At 40.0% G+C, this 15,509-nt stretch overlaps 1 protein-coding gene and 2 pseudogenes across 1 annotated transcript in view; 1 reads left to right on the plus strand and 2 right to left on the minus strand.

Moving 5' to 3' along the window:
• Fancc (Fanconi anemia complementation group C) overlaps window positions 1-7,189 on the minus strand; it is a 292,800-nt gene extending 285,611 nt beyond the window's left edge. The window contains exon 1 of the mRNA XM_004643797.2: window positions 7,030-7,189. The gene's annotated coding sequence lies outside the window, so the exon portion shown is untranslated. The remainder of the gene's footprint in view (window positions 1-7,029) is intronic.
• Window positions 7,190-8,582: 1,393 nt separating this feature from the next.
• Window positions 8,583-9,056, minus strand: LOC101575656 (annotated as a pseudogene).
• A 2,137-nt stretch (window positions 9,057-11,193) lies between these two features.
• LOC101561351 overlaps window positions 11,194-15,509 on the plus strand; it is an 11,982-nt pseudogene continuing 7,666 nt past the window's right edge.

Below are 15,509 nucleotides of genomic sequence, written 5' to 3' on the forward strand. Positions count from 1 at the left end.
ATCAGTTGTGAAACTGTCTCATTGCTATTTGTTTCTCAATAAAAATACTTAAAAAATTAATTAGAGGAAAAGTACAATATAAAATTATAACAAGACACTACTAAATATCTACTAGAAAGGCTAAAATTAGAAGACCAGGGGTATGACCCAAAAACATAAAAAACAAATAAAAAATAGACAAATAGAATTAATCAAACTAAAAGGCTTCTGCACAACAAATGAAGCAATCAAGAGTGAAGAGACAACTCATAAAATGGGAGATAACATTTGTAAACTATACATCTGACAAGAGCTTAACATGCAGAATATATAAAGAACTCAACTTCATGAGAAAAAAAATAAGCCTGTTAAAAACAGGTGTTATGGCTTATATCCTGATGTCACCCCAAAGCCTCATGTAGTCCTAGATCTATGATATGTGAAGCTGAAATGAAGAGCATGATGCTGGGATTAAGGGTGTGTGATTATTAAACAGTTCATTGATAGTTTTAGCATAGCTCTCTCTGGGTGTGCATACTGAGAAGACCCACGCTATGTGTGGGTAGCGCCACCCAAAAGGCAGGTAGCCTAAAGGGATAAAGGGGAGAGGCAGGCTGTTTCTGCAGCTGCTCTTTTGCTATTGCCTTCTGTTGCCCTGACACACCATGGGAACTAGGTGCTATAACCACCTATTTCTCTTTTGCAGTGCCCCTTTGCCATACCACCTAGCCTTGGAGCAAGCCAATTATAAACTGAAATTTCTAAAAACTATGATCTGAAATAAACTATAGATGTAGATATAGATATATATCTCCAAACTGGAATCTTACATATGGACACCCCACAAATATATACACAAACACCAATTCAGCATGACAGATGATTCAACATCTCAACATCGACTCTTCATAATCACCATTCCAAGAAGAGAGATCATGATTCTGCTACTAAATGCTTCTATCTGGAAATAGCATACTTAAAACTCAGACCTACTAGCTGCAACTGATTTGAGAAATAAGGAAGATATAGACATTTAGTAAAACACTTAAAACTGGATAATGTAATAAAAGGGAATTTGGGGGCTAAGGAGATAGCTCAGTGGTCTAAGCACCTGTTAGTCAAATGGAAGATGCCAAGTTCAATCCCAGTACTGCATGCCATGGTGGCCGGAAACTGGGCATGTTGTCAAATGCCTATAATCCTAGCACTGAGGCTGATGAAGGAGGATTACTACAAGTCCAAACCGTGTAGCAAGACCCTGTAACAATAAATAAATAAATAAATTTTTAAAAATAAAGAAATAGAATTTGTGGTTCAAGAAATTGCAAGAGAAGGGTAGTTTTCAAAGTTGATCCTTCTCTTCATTGTACTTATCTCGTAGTAGGAAAATCGCTTCAGCCACTACAGGAGTCATATAACACAGCAGACAGCCTTTAAAAAGAGTATAAATTCTGTCCCAAATAAGAGACATCAAATGTCTTCACACTAAATTTAATGCCCACAATTAAGCAATGACTGTGATCAAGCAGAGAGGAAGTTTGAGATGGGGGTTGGGTGGGGGGAAGAGGGAAAGTGAGAGAGGAAGAGAAAGAGAGACAAACCAATCAAAGTTTAGCCCAGAAGTTATGAAGTCAGTGTTCCCCAAAGCCTATAAAATGGTATCTGTTGAAAGAAAATCTAGACTCTGTTGGGAAAGAAAATGGAGGGAAGGATGTGGATGCTGGGTAGGCACCCAAATATAGTTATTATATAATAAAAAGAACATGCCCTAAATAAGCCAGCCAAGAACACACACACACACAAAACTTCAGTTTCATAAGCACAGAGAAAAAGTCATTACTTATAAGAATCAAGGGACTGGATCACATAAGTAAAACATGTAAATGTACAACAAAAATCAGAAAGAAAAAGGGTTAAGACTCAGCATGAGGCCTTTTAATGTGACTGAATTAAGTAGCAATAACAATAAGCCTACTGACAATAACAAGAACCAATCCCAGGAGAATGTTATAAGTTACTAAAATAAGTAATACTTCCAAATTTCTATTAAATAAAAAAATTCAGCAATTCTGTAACTTCTAGTCTGATCAGTAGTGGATCAGAGCCAATTTTATGTTCTTTTTTTAAAATGTATTTTAGTAGACGGACTACAGAGTCTCACTACACAGATTGAACTCGTAGTGCTCCTCCTGTTTTCAGCCTCCCAAGTGCTGGGATTATAGGCACGTGTCACCATGCACAGTCTCAGTCTATACCGGGGATCAAATCCCAGTCCCTTACTGAGCCTGTCTAAGCAAATGCTTTAGTCTGCTGAGCTATTTGGCTGGCTCCAATTTTATATTTTTTTAAAAAAGGTCTAACTTGGCTGGGTGTGGTAGTACATACCTATAATCCCAGCACTCAGGAGGCTGTGGCAGGCAGGTCACTCAGGTCTTGGGTACATAGTGAGTTCAGGACCAGCCTGAACTACATAGTGAGAACTTGTTTAAAAAAAAAAAATCCTATCTTGAATTCTGTGTGTGTGTGTGTGTGTGTATAAGAGAGAGTTATGAAAGTAAAAGTAAGCATTCTGCCACTTCCATGGGACAAAAGACAAGTTTTGGTTAAGAATGTATCAGGCTTTTGCAAAGTGATGAATTGGGCTTTATATTTTGTTTGTCCCTTTCCAGGCCTTTGGAAGTTAGAAACAGTGAAGTACCATGGAAAGCAGGTTGAGGAGTAAGAGGAAGAAATTGATGGCAGACTTTAACTACAACCCAAAACAGAAAAAAAAAAAAAAAAAAAAAAAGAAAAAAGATAAACTAAGCTTCCAAAACCTTTTTAACATGAAAAAAATGAAAAGACACATAACAGACTTTAGAGAACTTATTTACAAACATAATAGACTGTATCTAGAATATGCAAAGAATGCTTACAATCTAACACAATAAAACAAACACATTAGTCCAAAAAATGGACAAAAGATTTAAATAGATACTTCAAAAAAGACAGGAATGGCTAATAAATAGGAATATTTGTTTAATACCTTTAGTCAACAAAAAATCCAAAGTAAAAACCCAATGTGATACCACATCATAACTAGGACAGGTATAATAAAGATATAACAAGTGTTAGCATGTGGAAAAGTCAACCCCCACGTCCTCCTTACATTGCTGGAGGGAGTGAGGAATGATTACAGACAGCCACACTGGAAAACAGTTCAGTAGATTCTTTAAAAGCTAAACTTAGTACACAAATCAGCAATTCCACTCCAAGAAAAACAAAAACACATGTCCAAAGGCTTGTACACAACTGTTTACAGCAGTATTATTCAATACAGCCAAAAAATGAAAGCAAACTAAATGTCCACTAACTGATAAACAAAAAGTGATGCACAAAATGAAACACCAGGAAAAACCAGAAACAAACAAATGATACATGTCACTGAATACATGAATCTCAAAAAAAATTATGCTAAGTGAAAGAAACCAGATCTAGACAGCACCTACACTGTAAGTCAGTTTACAAAATATCTAAAGGGGAAATCTATGGAGACAGAAATCAAATCAATGGTTGCCTGGGGCTAAGTGTGGGAGCCAAGTTTGATTATAAGTTTACATCTGCAAGTTGTTAAAGTGATGCAAATATTTTAACTGACTGTGGTCATCATAGGACAATTACCAAAATTCACTAAACTTGTGGGGGAAAAAAAATCACTGTTTTATGGTTTATACACTGTATCCACTTGAGAAGTTTAGAAGATTAATTTATGACTCAGCAGGGGGCCAGGATCCTTACTTTGTATCCATCCTGCACCTGTGCAAGAGGACAGCATGGAGGTTGTGTGAGTGCTACAACCCCCCCCCCCATATAAAGGAGAGAAAGGCTTGCTCTCCTACCTTGTGTTCTTGCTGCTTTTGCTCTTTTGCCACCTTGGACTATTATTGCCCCTGTACCATGCCACCCTGCCTTGAAGCCAAGTGATCATGGACTGAAACCTCTACAAACCTTGAGCTAAATAAACCTTTCCTTCCTTAAGTTTGGATGTCACAAAATTGGGTTTTTTCCCCCAGCAATGAGAGAAAAGTAACCAAGACAATCACTTATCTAGAAAACAGAGAAGTATGAACCCTACCTTATTCTAACTAGAGGAAAGTGTGAGGACTGCATTATTGAGAAATACTGTAGATTTGCTGTTTTGCTCTCCCTGAGGTTATATGCTGGGACCATACTCCCCAGTACAATGGTGTTGAAGAGGTGAAACTTTTAAGAGATGAGGCCTAGTGGGAGGGAATTAGGTCACAGGTGGCAGTGTCCTCAGAAGGAATTAATATTGTCCTTGCAGGACTCTAGGTAGCTCCCATAAGTATAGGTTATTATGAAAAAAGAGAGATCCTGGCTCCTGAATGTCTTACTTCTTGCCTTGTCATGTGGTCTCTCTCTCTTGCACATACTCCTGTCATATTACCTACCAAGCTGTGAGGTGGCCAGATGTGCTTCACTAGAGCTAAATGATGGCATCATGCACTTACCATAACTGTGAGCTAAATAATTTTGCTATAAACAGTACCTCACATAGGTATTTTGCTGTAGCAACAAAAACCAATAGATGCACTCCTATGACAGATCTCTCTATGTAATTTAGGCTGGGCCTGAACTCACTATGTAGTCCAGGATGGCCTCAAACTCTTGGTGATCCTCTGCCTCAGCCTCCCCAGGGCTGAGCTTACAGGCATGTGCCATCACACCTGGCTCTATAACAGTTCTTAACAGGGAAATGATTTCTCTATGCCCAAGAGAGTTGCAAGGAGCCTAACAAAATGGCCAATTTTGCAAGGCCTTTTCTAAACCAAGTCCAGATGATGATGATGATGATGATGATGATGATGATGGTGGTGGTGGTGGTAATGATGATGATGATGGTGATGGTGGTGGTGGTGGTGGTGGTGGTAATGCTTATTTTAAAAAAAACAATAAAATGCTCAAGATTTGTACTGTTCTATGAATTGTTTTTCCTTCACCACTTTTACTGCTTTTTTTACTGAAAACTCAATATACCTCCCCTATAGGTGTTCTTTCATATTAAAATGTTAGTCATTTAAGACCCATAAAGAAAGAATATCCATATCCCTTAGACCAAAATAAAAATTTTAAAAATCATTTCATGCTGGATTACAACCTGATTTTAGGCTCTACCACTACCAATTAGAGCCAACACTCATGTGATATTCCTCCTCTGGGTCTCTCTGTGGCTTAATCAATCTAACTTTCCACTGTCCAACATGGCCTTTCTATAGCTGATTTTCATAAATGCAAAACTTGTGTAATTGTTACTGGAGCTACTTGCTGAAATATGGAACTAGTTAGAGATAGCATTTATTTTTTAAATATACATGCACAATTTCACATACATACAGCCATTTAGCTTGCACACCCAGCCAATAAATACTTTAAAAAGACAGAACAAAAAATAGCAATAATTTACCCTTCTTTTCTGTGGTCTTAGCCAATTCCTTTCAAGAAACTGTGTGTGACAGAATAAAAAATGAATTCAAATCTATCATATACAAAAACATAGTAAGCCCAACTATAGATGTAGGATATAACTTTTACTCTGGAGGGAGAGACCATAGAGAACTCTGACAGACTAATATATACGAGTATTTTGAAACATCAAGTATAATGGAGAAAGTCAGAGTGAACAAGCTCTATCTAAGCCAGCCCATGTGATGAATGATCCCAACACATGCCTTTCTTTCCTTCTCCTTGAGGAAGGTAATGAGAAAATGTTCTGCAAGGTCTATTCACAAAAATATGTGACATTCATAAACAGCTGAAGTTTGGTGACCCAAATGCATTCTATGTGATAAATGCCAGTTAATCATATTACAGTTTTAGCTGCATTAAGTGGTAAACAATTTAGACTGAAACCATGAAGAGCCCAAGAGCTTTCTAAATGTTTCAGATCAGAACAAAAACCTTTGCTGCGGCCAGCCAGATAGCTCAGAGGATTAAAGCGCCTGCTTAGGCAGACTCAGCGACCAGGGTTCCATCCCCGGTATGCTGTTGGGGGTACACAGTAATTGAGACTAGGCGTGGTGGTGTGAGCCTGTAATCCCAGCACTCGGGAAACTAAAAAACAAGAAGGTTCACTAGGAGTAGAAAAAAAAAAAAAAAAACTTTGCTGGAAAATTCTTTTGCCCTTTTTTTTAAGACTGTATCTCAAACTTACCACTTTTCAAGACTTCGTAATCTTTTCCCAGCTCGGGGGAAAGAGCCTATATATAACAGGATCACGGAATTAAGATTCACAGTTGTAACGCACCTACCTAAAGCATGTAAAAGAGCAAGCCAACAAACTACACTAAAAATATTTCTCAAGGGCTTTGAAAACTAGAACTCAGAGTTTGGGAAGACAGCTGCACATCACTCACTCTCCTCTGTCCTGTGCTAGCCAGCAGGGGCGTCCCGGGTTCCTCTAATTGGGAAGGATCCGGCCAGCCGCAGAGTGACGGGTTAAAAGGGAAAAGCTTTTCATGAGGCCAGAGATCCAACGCAAAAAAAAAAAAAAAAAAAAAAAAATCACCTTTTCTCCACTTAAGATATAGCGGCCTGCGCTCAATAAACAACAACAATAAAAAACTCAAAACGTCAACTCCTTGCTCCCTCCGCTCTATGAGGGAGATCCTTCCGGAAAGAGCCCACTGCAGACCCAAACGCGGGCTCGTCCCGCCGTGCACCACTCGGCTCAGCGGTTGTGCCGTCCCCGGGCCCACGCCCCCAGCGGGTCAGCACGCTCAGGCCCCGCCCCTCCGCGGACTGGCCCGCCCACACCCTCACCATCTCTCTCCGCTGACCCCACACCCAGCAGGACCCCGCTCTCGCACCTTCAGACGCAGGACTGACAGTCTCGCGAGTCTTCCACCTCTGCCCCATTCCCCCCACCCCCTGCCTCGCCACACACACACACACACACACACCCCCACATACCTCCAGCACCCCAGCAGACGCGCGGGCCAGATGTCTGAGAGAAGTTCCTGTCTTCCTTTCGTCCTGCGGCCTCTCTCTTACCGGGTGGTCCTCCTCAAAGCTGGTTCAGCAGTTTAGGCTGTGGCGGGAAGGAAGCCACCGCCCGGTCTCTGTGGCTTGAAAATTTGGCTTGGCCTCGTACAGGCTTTTTGTTTGGTTTTGACTTTTTTGAAAATTTCCCGCGAATGTCCGGCAGTGAGGCTGCGCGCGCACTTTATGGTCCGCAGTGCATTCTGGGGTGGGGCGTGCAGCCGTGAGCCCGGGCTGCTCTCGTGAGACTTCTAGAACTTAGGGCCTTCAGGGAACAACGCTGGGGGAAGTGCCCTGGTGGATTGCACGGACCAGGCGGGTAGTGGGGAGCAGGGTTGTCACAACCTTGGGGGTTTCTCCTCCAGCTACTTAACCAGTTATTTTGTGTTCAAGCACCGGGGAGGTTAAAATAGAAATCAGTTCCTATATTGCCTGATCAATCTTTCATTCCCATAACTGGTAATCAGTGCAACTACTTTGAAGAGAACAATATACAATATAATAACCATCGTTAATTTTCTATCATCTTGTTTTGAAATTCCGTATCGTTTTTATTATTATTGTCTTTAAAATAAAAAAAAAGTAATTGAGGCTTTGTCAATAGAGTAAAATCTCTAGCGTCCTAGAATATGATTTTCTAGTTGTTTTCCACAACAAAAGAGTTATTTTTTGAGTTGAAACCCACTCCATGCCAGCCCTGTACAGCATTTAAGGTTAAAATCAGTTCAAAATTGTATTTAATGCCATTTAGATAAATGGTAAGAGCATTTTCTAAGACTTACATCCATGTTGATGGTATTAACTTATCTCAGGTTTTTTGTTTTTTTGTTTTTAATGCTTTTTGTGTGTGTGGTCAGGTTTCAGAACATTTTAATCAGTTCTGAAGGACATTCCAAACACATGAGACACGAAAGAATATTTTTTCTTTCAGTATTAAAAAAAAATGACATTCACAAACATTTTCAAGAAGCTCTTATAATCATGATGGTAGATCTTCAATTAAAAAAACACTCTAGGCAATCATATTCTTAATGCAGACTGCTTATAGGTACATTCAAAAATTCTTCTATTCATGATAAAGAATTATGTACATGTTTTAAAAATAACCTAGATACACAAAAAAAAAAAAAATCAGTCTGGCACAATTTTTTTGTGCTCCAGAAGCACAATGATCCTGAGAGTCCAAACTAAAAACTTGTGTAAGGAAAAGCCCCCATAGTGTACAAATGTCTCAGAAATGTGACTTTAAATGAGGGGAAATTAAAATAACACAGAGCTTTCTAACAGGTGGAGTTTTGTGGGGGAGGTTTTGTTTTATTTATTTTTATTTTTTACTGAACCAGAGATTGAACCCAGGCCCTTATGCTTGCCAGGCAAGCACTTATTCTACTGAGCCATCTCCCCAGCCCTCTAAAAGGTTTTTAACAAGATACTTTGAGAGCTTAGTTAAAAAATAAAAAATAATCAAGTTTCAGTGTGGCTTCAAAAATCTTTATACGGTGATTTGGAAGGCTGAACCTAGATAAGAGATGTTATTCCTTGGGTAGATCTTGTCTACAAGCCTCTCAGTTGTCATAATTGTCTCTGTAATTCCCTCCTGCGTATCAATCATAACCACCCTGGCTTCTGCCACTATAGTCTCTGGAATACCCATAACCATATCCATATCCTCCAGGTTGACTGTCATACCTGTCATTCCCATAGCCTTGGTCCCCACCCCCTCTAGAGTAGCTGCAACCACATCCATGGGCCCCAAAGGCACCCCCTCCTCTGATGCCCCAGGCAGATTTGCCTGCTTGGTCCACACGGATCTGGCGGACCATCCAGGGACTCTCCATTCATGGCTCTCGTGGCATCTGAGGCATGCTCTGGATTGGTAAAGGTGGTGAAGCTGAAACCCCAAGATCACTGTATTTCCAGTCCTTGATAACAACCACCTCAGAAACAGGCCCAAAGCTGCTGAAATGGTCTTCTGGTGCCTTCTCATCCATAATGAAACTGAGCCTACCAACGAACAGCTTCCCTTCTTCAGAAGACATGGCAGTGATTTCAAATCCTGGGAATTAGAAAGTAATAAGGAACCACTGAAGGCAAGCTCTGAAGAACAAGAACACTCTATCTTTTTATTCTTTTTTTTTTTAACTAACTTTATTTATTTATTTATTTAGGCAGAACTGGGGATTGAACTCAGGCCCTTGCACTTGCCAGGGAAGCACTTATTCCACTAAGCCATCTCCCCAGCCCCTATCTTTTTATTCTTAAATTTAATAATGCAGAGATGTTTTACCAGAAGTTTAAATGATAAAAATAGATATATACTATAATCTGAAAAATACAGCCACAGTGTTTAGAATTTTTAAAATCATTATCATAATCATAAATTATAATTGTAGAACTATTTTACGTATGTTTCTAAAAAGTCAAGGGCATGTATATGATAAAATCATCCCTCAGTTATTTACATACAAGCTATTCTTACAATTAAGAGATACCTATTTTACTAAAGGATGAATTCAATTCAGAGATTTAAATTACCAGGACTATAAAGTTCACAATGAGTGTATATGGTTGGGATAACAACAAAATTCTAAAGAAAAATTATAGTTAAGGGATGTGATCTAAAATTAGAAATAAAAAGGGCAGAATCAGGAGCTGTTTGAATCCTTTCTTTACACTATCCCTGCCTACTAAAGAGATCTGTTTTCTTTATGCACCCTGTGATGTGGCCAATATATGTGTTTGAGTGACAGCTACAAGAAAGTAAGACTTGTGGGAAATTTTAAATTAATGTTTTAGTCCTGCAATTATCAGCAAAGAAAGCAACAAAGCCATATATTTCTTTAGAGATAGTATTTTATTGTAACTCAGGTCCTTTTTACATATAAAATATGATTTTAAAAATACATGGAAGGCTAATTTAAAATTTTATTACAGTAGAAGACACATCCATTCAAAAGACTCCCTCCTACTTCAAAAACACCCCATTGAGATAGGAGATTATAGGCACTTGGCAAAAGCTGGCTGGGGAAGTAGGTGCGACCTATTAATTACAGATCCCAGACACATTAGTAGAGCAGGTCTCACAGCTCTGCACATAGACTTCACTGGAGAGCTTGAGCAGGTTTTCAATACAATAGCCTAGAACTGATGTCAGCCCAAAGCTTGGAACCCTAGCAATGCCTGTCAGGACCCCTATGCAGAAGTTTCATGTGTATCCGTGAGATTTGGACCATAAAAGGGAAAATCAGTTATGAGAAGTGGTGCTTTATATCACTTTCCACAATAGCTTACTCTCCCAGATAGAGTGTACTTCTATCTTTGCTTTTACCCTTTTTCCCTTTACTAGGCCCATGCTTGCTCCACAGAGCCAGTTTCTCCCCAACTCTTCACTTTTGCTTTCCTGAATAAATTTTGCTTTTCTGTTTCCATTTTGTTCAATTCTTTGTTCAATATGAGAAGAACTTGGAATCTAATTCCAGAAGGAGAGATGAGCTTCCCAGAACTTGGTAACATTTAGTTGGTAAGCCACTTTTAGAGCCAGACTACCCAATAACACCATCACTCATATAACTTTCTGAAGCACTTCTGGAAGTCCTCTATTTCATGAGGGACTTTAACTGCACTGTGGTGGCTACCTCCATGTCCTAAATCAATCCAAAACACCCACCTGTCGTGGTTATTTTGACTGCGGGGAAGATACAGAACTTTTGGTGCCAGATGCAATAAAAAAGATGGAGAGGCCACGGCACAGTGTTTTTACAAGCTTCCCTTTTTGTTGGCTGGCACTTGGCAGAAGCATTCACCATAGTTTTATCACATTTTATAAAAACAAGAGGAGCGACTTCTAGAACTACACTAGAGTAGCAGGAACAATTAAGTAAGTGTGCTCAAAGCAAGGGGGAGTAATCTGGAGAGAATTAATGGTAATATGTTACTAAAAATTTAAACATTCACTGTGTATTCCAATCATCTCCTTGGTAAGGAGTCATTTCTAGTGTTTGTTGTGTTAATTGAGATCTTGCTATCTTGCAATGTTATGTCTTTTTAACCCAGTAACTAATAAAGGATTTTTAGGTTCATGCAACTTTGCTAGTATATGAAATGATATTGTATGTGGGTGTAATTTGTATCTAAACAGCATTTATAGTATAAAGATCCAAATTTAAATCTCTAAAAATGTATGGATCCTTTAATCTGGTATCCATATATTTGGAGGCATCCTAATATTTTAAGCAAAAATGAGATTATCACTTTGCACAAAGCTTATTTTTTATGTAGTTAGTACAGGGTATACAGAGTCTACAGTCTCACTACATAGATCGGACTTGTAGCGATTCTCCTCTTTTCAGCCTCCCAAGCTCGGGAATTACAGGGGTGTGCCACCACGCCCAGTCTCCATCACCATCTCAGCGTGCCCCTGGGAGCTTAAATAAGTCATAAAATGGTGTATGTGTGCCTCTTCAAACCAATTTGGTTTTAATATGGAACTTAATCATACTTAAATAGGGTGGCAACAATGAAAATCACTACCTCATTTACACTAAATCTTTACACCCTAGAGGGAAAACAATAGCATCTGCTAAGTGCTGCAAAGTTCTTGACATTACCAAATCTTCCTTCAGAGTTCAACAAACAGAATCACCTGCCTTGGATCACACCTTGCAGAAGTCATTGTCATAAGATTTCTACTTTTAGAATGTGTCCAGACATCCGTGTGACTCCCTGCCCTCATTTGGCACTCTAACACCGTACATTATCTTGTCCATGGCTTTGCTACTTGTCATGGGTGCCTCAAATGTGAATGCTTAATGTTACTAATTAAGTCCAGGCACTGGGCTGATTCCTTGGCCTGCATTATTTCCTTTAATCTTCACAGTGATTTACATGGTAAGAGTATTTCAATTTCACAGGTATACAGTAAGATGCATAGAGCCATCATTTTTTAGTGGATGTTAGAACGTAGCTTCAAATTCAGGTAGATTCACTCTGGTGCTTGTGCTTCTTACCACTTCCTATGTGCTTGTTCATCTCCTAGGTTACATGGAGAGAAATTAGTGGACCATGTGACCCCAGAGGTTTGTGCACTCCAATCACTGTGTTGCCTCTTCATTCAAATATTCTGACTGAGGCAATAAACATTGAATTAAGCGAAAAATGAGAAGACTATTTGTAGAGGAAATATTTTAATCTCTACCACCACAAAAGAGAAGGGGACAGAGTCAATAATAGTGATAGTCTTTGATCCCTTTCTCTGAGAAGAAAAAAAATTCACCTGGGGTCAAAGAAGGGTGATGGATTAGTTAGGGGATCAAATTTTTAAAGGTATAATTATTCATCAAGATTTGTCAAGTAGGCTTACAGGATCAAGGGCAGGGGAGTCCATGATAACATTATGGGTAATGAAGAGATGGAGGATCTAGTAGTTGCTCAGTCCAACAAGATGAAAACCTTAAAACAAGAGGGATCAAGATGCAGCACCCCTCCAAAGTTGAAGGCCTAGAAGCTCACTGCAGACACTAGTGCAGGCTTCTTTGGAAGGCTGAAGAAACTGAAGGCCAATGTCTAAGAGAAAAGGCAGAAAAGGGTGCATCAGCTTGGGAAGATTAGAGCTCTTCAAAACAGACAGACTTTATTCTTTCCCTTTTTATCCCAGCCTGGCAACTAGCCTATTGGACAGTGCCACCTAGGTCTGGAATGGGTCTTCCTATTTCTGGCCTACATGTTAGTCATCCACAGACACACCCAGTGCTATGCTTTACTAATCTACTAGGTTTCTCAATCCATTCAAGTTGACATATCATGATAAATAGTCATAGGAGAGCTGCAGGAGATAGAAATTAATGGGAGATAGGACCTGAAGGGTAGAAATTAATGGGAAATGTACTAGAAATGGTCACTTCCCCCCCCCACACACACACTTACTCTGAGTCACCGCTGAAAGAATACATCTATGACATGTTTGACAGATCATCTCTGAATCATGACAGTTCCACTTAACCACTTTTCAGCTTTACAGTGATCCAAAAAGCAATATTTGGTAGAAATCACACTTTACATTTTCAATTTTGATCTTTTCCCAGGCTAGTAGTATTAAGTATGCTCCTGTCTCATAATGCAGGGCAGTGGCTGCCACTGTCCCTCATCAATGACAAGATTATGAGAGGAAACTGCTGATCCTCTGAAGTCTACTGCACTATGCTGCTAAGTTATGATAGAGTAAATTAGGTATATTAACTGCATTTTGACCTGGGATATTTTCAACCTACAATGGGGTTTACCAGGACAAAATTATAGGGGAAATGGAGGAACATCTATACTAATCCTCTTCATAATTACCATAGTAGATTTAGTTGAATGAGTCAAGTTATATCTGGGAAATCTGGAATTGCAACACTGAAAGACTGAATCACCTCTTTAACCGCAGGAACCAAAGCTCCATGTCAGCCAAAGTTTTGGGGGAAAGAAAATAAAGACATTGAAGGGCTGTGCTCTTCTATGAGAGATAGGATATTTTCTATTTCCAACTCTCTATTTTTAAGCCAAATTTTAAGAGAAATGAACTATACATTTTTTTTTTCTGTATTTCATTGTCTACAAGATTTCCCCGGACTGACTGAGCAGTGCTCCTGGGAAACGCAGCGGCGCAGGGGAGCTAGTGGGGCCTGGGCTGACAAATAAGCAGCGCAGCCTGGTTGAGGAGCCAGCAGACTGGTGAGTGCAGGGCGCAGTCATAATCACCTCAGCCTCTGGAATTATTTCTCTTCTGGATGAAGAAGAACCACAGCGTAAGGAGTTTGCACTACACAAATTGAATGCAGTTGTCAATGACTTCTGGGCAGAAATTTCTGAGTCTGTAGACAAAATAGAAGTTTTGTATGAAGATGGTTTCCAGAGTCAGAAGTTTGCAGCCTTAGTGCCATCTAAAGTATTTTATCACCTGGGAGTTTTTGAGGAGTCTCTGAATTATGCTCTTGGAGCAGGTGATCTCTTCAATGTCAATGACAATTCTGAGTATGTGGAGACTATTATAGCAAAATGCATTGATCACTATGCCAAGCAGTGTGTGGAAAATGCAGATTTGCCTGAAGGAGAAAAAAACCAATTGACCAGAGATTGGAAGGCATTATGAATAAAATGTCCCAATGATGTCTAGATGATCGCAAGTATAAGCAGGCTATCGGCATCGCTTTGGAGACAAGACTAGATGTCTTTGAGAAGACCATACTAGAATCAAATAATGTCCTGGGAATGCTAGCTTATAGCCTCAAGCTCTGCATGTCTTTAATGCAGAATAAATAGTTCCAGAACAAAGTACTGGGAGTCCTAGTTAAAATCTACATGAACTTGGAGAAACCTGATTTCATCAATGTTTGTCAGTGCTTAATATTCTTAGATGATCCTCAAGCTGTGAGTGACATCTTAGAAAAACTGGTGAAGGAAGACAACCTCCTCATGGCCTATCAGATCTGCTTTGATTTGTATGAAAGTGCCAGCCAGCAGATTCTGTCCTCCGTGATCCAGCATCTTGGAACTGTGGGCACCCCCACTGCCTCTGTGCCTGGCTCCACCAACACAGGCACTGTTCCAGGTTCTGAGAAAGACAGTGAGATGATGGAGACAGAAGACAAGACAGGCCATACACTTGCTGGAAAGACACCAGATGTGCAGAGTCCAGAGCTCAAGGACCAGACTTTGAAAATGATTAAAATTTTAAGTGGTGAAATGGCTATAGAGTTACATCTGCAATTTCTAATACAGAATAATAACACAGACCTCATGATTCTAAAAAAACACAAAGGATGCAGTACGGAATTCAGTATGCCACACAGCAACTGTCATAGCAAACTCTTTCATGCACTGTGGGACTACCAGTGACCAGTTTCTTAGAGATAACTTGGAATGGTTGGCCAGAGCCACTAACTGGGATAAATTTACTGCTACAGCCAGTTTGGGTGTAATTCATAAGGGTCATGAGAAGGAAGCATTGCAGTTAATGGCAACCTATCTTCCCAAAGACACGTCTCCAGGGTCAGCCTACCAGGAAGGCGGGGGGCTCTATGCACTAGGGCTCATCCATGCCAATCATGGTGGCAACATAATTGATTACCTGCTGAATCAGCTCAAGAATGCCAGCAATGATATCGTTTGGCATGGAGGCAGCCTGGGCCTTGGTTTGACTGCCATGGGAACTGCACACCAGGATGTTTATGATTTGCTAAAAACCAACCTTTACCAGGATGATGCTGTGACAGGAGAAGCAGCTGGCCTGGCCCTAGGTTTGGTTATGTTGGGCTCTAAAAATGCCCAGGCTATTGAGGACATGGTTGGCTATGCCCAGGAAACCCAGCATGAGAAGATCCTGCGTGGTCTCGCCATCAGCATTGCCTTAGTGATGTATGGGAGGATGGAAGAGGCTGATGCACTCATTGAGTCTCTCTGTCGGGATAAGGACCCAATTCTTCAAAGGTCTGGAATGTGTACAGTGGCCATGG

Source organism: Octodon degus, unplaced genomic scaffold (genome assembly GCF_000260255.1).
Source record: "Octodon degus isolate 3935 unplaced genomic scaffold, OctDeg1.0 scaffold00184, whole genome shotgun sequence".
In the NCBI taxonomy this organism is placed as follows: domain Eukaryota; kingdom Metazoa; phylum Chordata; class Mammalia; order Rodentia; family Octodontidae; genus Octodon; species Octodon degus.